The following is a 4,266-nucleotide window of genomic DNA, read 5'->3' on the forward strand; positions in this document are numbered from 1 at the left end:
CCAGAAGGTCAAGGCTCACAAAGAGAAGTACCAACAGCCTTTAACTCCCATTTAAAAAGTAATAATGAAACATGAGCAAAAGTACCCAAAAAATTCTCTAGGGTGTTAGGGGTCCCTCAGGAATCACTGCTGATCCTTTAAACTTTTTGCTTTTGAAGGGAAATGAAATTTAAGATAAAATTTGAGGTCTGATTTATGTCACTTATGTCAAATAGTCCAAAGAAAAAGTTGTTTGCAAGCTTAGAAGTCTGAGGCTGAGGACATAGTGGAACAGGCCCAGGCACAACCGGGCAGGCCTGTTGATAAAACATTCCTGGGGCTGACTAGCCATAAAGATAAAAGAAGAATGCAGGAACTTGTCCTGACAATCTTGGCTGAGTCATCAGCCACCTGGGCCGGCACCTCCTTCTGCCCGTTGCCCTCCTGACATAGTTTGAAGTTATATGTTAACCAAATGTTCCACTGACCTAGATAAGCTTCCGGCCCTCAGGATTCTTGACATCCCAACTTGCACGTACCATTCTGCTAATGTGTAATCGTTTTTGCTGATGTTCAAATGAGCCAGTCATGTGAAACCGCGCCAATTCCTCCTAGCCTCCGACCCTCTCCCTATAAAAACCCTTAGCTTTCAAGCCTCATGGTCGATTCCTCTGTCTCCTGTGTGAGATACATATTGGCCCGGAGCTCCTTCATTAAAACTACCACGTGTTTTTGCATCAAGAAGGTCTCTCACGTTTCCTTGGGTGGGCCCTTTCCTGAGACTCAAGTGGGGGTTCCTGAAAGGGGGTCCTACACTTTTTTTTTTTTTTTTTTTTTGATTCAATAAAGTTTTATTTTCCCAAATGTACAGCTGATTGAACCTGTTCATGCATCTTCACCAGCAGCTGGGGCGTCTCCACCTTTTGTGTTTCTGGTGTAAATTACTTGGGCTCTGTGCTTTGAAACCAGCTTGATAAGTCCTTTACTGAGGAGCTCCTGCAGGGCTGCCCTGGCCAAGGAACCGCGAATCTTCAGTCTCTCCGAGACCACAGCCAGAGTAATAAGCTTATAGTTGGGAACTTCCTTACAGAGCTTGTCGTATGTCGCTTTGTCAAACAGGACAAGATTGTTCAACTTGTCCCGAACTTTGCCTTTGGATCACTTCTTCTTCTTGGCCTTGCCGCCAGACTTATTGACTGGGTCTTTGTCCTTTTTGGCCGACTTTCCAGCATCTTTCTTCTTCTTGTCATCTTTGGGCGGCATGGCGAAGCTCAGAGAGTCGTGTGGACCACTGCAGCCTCACTAAGATGTCGGAGAAAAAGCTTCTTTTTTTTTTTTTTTTTTGCATTGATGTACCAATAGATTAATGGAGGAAAATAACCTAGGAATAAACCCAAATCCATTCAGAAATTAATATACAGTAAAAGTGTGGCCAATTGTACTTGCTCTTATTAAAAGTTTATTTTTAATTACATGCATGTGGAGGGTGGGGCTGGTAGGTGCAGATGAGCTCAGGGGAAAGAGTTAACACCTAAAACCACTGGTGAGAAGATGTGTTATTCTGCGAGTGGTACTGGGGCAAGCTGAGAAATTGTCTAAAGTAATTAATGCGAGATGCATGCTTCACACTTCTGTTAGAAACACAGTCTCTGAGATCCACGAAGATATGCAGGACCAAAACTGAGTAGTCAGTCATTTGAATCGATATGGCCCCCCCCTTAGGCTCATGGGGAGTGGCACTATGAGGATGTGTGGTCTTGGAGTGGGTGTGGCCTTGGAGTGGGTGTGGCCTTGGAATGGGTGTGGCCTTGTTGAAGGAAGTGTGTCACTTGGGGGTGGGCTTTGAGGTCTCAGATGCTGCCCCTGTCTTCTTGCAGCTTGCCCATCCAGATGTAGAACTCTGAGCTTCTCCAGCACCTTATCTGCCTGCGTGCCACCATGCTCCCTGCCATGAAGATAATGTACCAAACCTTTAAAGTGTAATCCAGTGCCACTTAAATGTTTTTCTTCATAAGAGTTGTGGTCATAGTATCTCTTGTTTTGTTTTTCGAGACAGGGTTTCTCTGTGTAGCCCTGGCTGTCCTGGAACTCACTTTGTAGACCAGGCTGGCCTCAAACTCGGAAATCCTCCTGCCTCTGCCTCCCAAGTGCTGGGATTAAAGGCGTGTGCCACCACCACCTGGCTATGGTATCTCTTAACAGCAATAAAATCCTAACTAAGACACCTGGCAAGGCAATTTCTTTCTTTCTTTCTTTCTTTCTTTCTTTCTTTCTTTCTTTCTTTCTTTCTTTCTTTCTTTCTTTCTTTCTTTCTTTCTTTCTTTCTTTCTGCAGAAAGGATATGTTCCATGAGCCAAGCCAGGCTAGCAGGCAGGCTGGGGCAGGACGCTCACTTGGTTTTTTATTTTAACATGGGTGGCAACTGTGCCTTTTCCTGTTGACTGGGGTTAGACCTCACATCCCTTTAAAGTTGGTATAATAGAATCTAAACAAAGGAAAAAGCGGGAAAGGGGGAGTGTTGGCTGATCTGGGAACACAGCCGGGCCTCTGTGTAAGCAGACATTTTACAAGGTTGGGAGACTTAGCTAGCTAGTGTTGACCCTTGGTGTGGGGGACTAGCTGGCTGGAAAATAGAGCAGCCAGGGCTGGCAGCCACGTCTGTGATCACAGCATTTATGAGGCTGAGGCACGCAGGTTGCTGCTTACCTCAGGCCAGCGTGGGCTACATAGCAAGACCTTATCTCAATACATAAATTAAATTGGATTGAATTAGATTATTGTGCTGGCTGGCGTTACATGTCAATTTGACACAAGCTAGAGTCATCAGAGAGGAAGGAGCCACAGTTGAGGGAATACTTCCATGAGAGCCAGCTGTAAGGTCTTTTCTCAGCTAACAATTGATAGGGGAGGGTCCAGCCCACTGTGGGTGGGGCCATCCCTGGGCTGGTGGTCCTGGGTTTTATAAAGAAGCAGGCTGAGCAAGCCGTGGGAAGCAAGCCAGTCAGCAGCACCCCTCGTGGCCTCTGTGTCAGCTCCTGTGTCCTCCAGGCTCCTGCCCTGTTTTGAGTTCCTGTCCTGGCTTCCTTTACTGAAGAACAGTGCTGTGGAGGTGTAAGCGAATAAACCCTTTCCTCCCCAACCTGCCTTTTGGTCATGGAGATTCATCACAGCAACAGAAACCCCAAGACAATTATATTAGGATAGATTAATGCCAGGATAAAAAGAAAAGAATTAGCCGGACGTGGTGGCGCATGCCTTTGATCCCAGCACTTGGGAGGTAGAGGCAGGTGGATTTCTGAGTTCCAGGGCAGCCTGGTCTACAGAGTGAGTTCCAGGACAGCCAAGGCTACACAGAGAAACCCTGTCTCGAAAAGCCAAACAAACACAAACAAACAAACAAAAGAATTGGGCATGGTGGACCCACCTTTAATCCCAGCACTAAAGAGGCAGAGTCAGGTGGATGGACCTCTGAGTTAGAGGCCAGCCTGGTCTACACAGAGTTCCAGGACAGCCAGAGATACACAGTGAGAATCTGTCTCAAAGAAAACAACAACAACAACAACAACAACAAATAATAATAATAATAATAATAATAATAATAATAATAATATCCTTCCTGGAGCCATGTGTGTGTAATAATCTCTGCCAAGACAGGGTAATCAGCTTTTCAAAATTCTGCATTACAAAGGTCTGCCAGATGATCTTGGGCCAGAAGGCTGAAGGCCGATGCCCCAACCCTTTTAAGTGTAAGGGACTATCCAGGTGGTCAGTAGTCTCTATGAATTGGCTAAGTTTTGGAAAATATATTTTGTGCTTCTCATATTTTCAGATAACATTAGTCATTCTTGGATTTCTGACGGCGTTGAAGACTGCTAGTCTCATAGCTGTCTAGCACTGAGAAAAATAATAAAGATCTGAAAGGATGGTTTTCAGATGACTTACAATCTAAAGTCAGAATGTGAGTCAGGTATATAATTATGTCTTTTAAGATAGAATAGATGACAGAGGTTCTATTCAATTAATAAAGATGATGGACTGAGTGTTAGTTCTCTTGTACTTTATAAATTACAAAATAGTAATAGTTGTGTTCAATTATATTTGAGATAAAGTAGTTTTTTAATTGGACAAAAAGGGGGAAGTGTTGCGGATAGCCCTGGGGCTAATTGTATTTTATGTTAATTCTGGTCTCCGGAGAGGGGTTTCGAACAAGGAATGAGTCAACACTCAGGTGATTTCCTGTAAACCTGCTTCCCACCTCAATTTATTTTTTTTTATTTTTTTTTTATT

The 4,266-nt window shown here is 44.3% G+C and overlaps 1 pseudogene; it reads right to left on the bottom strand.

Moving 5' to 3' along the window:
* Positions 1–795: 795 nt before the first annotated feature.
* On the bottom strand, positions 796–1,290 carry LOC110319610 (annotated as a pseudogene).
* Between the last annotated feature and the right edge of the window lie 2,976 nt (positions 1,291–4,266).

This window comes from Mus pahari, chromosome 3, assembly GCF_900095145.1.
Source record: "Mus pahari chromosome 3, PAHARI_EIJ_v1.1, whole genome shotgun sequence".
Lineage (NCBI taxonomy): Eukaryota > Metazoa > Chordata > Mammalia > Rodentia > Muridae > Mus > Mus pahari.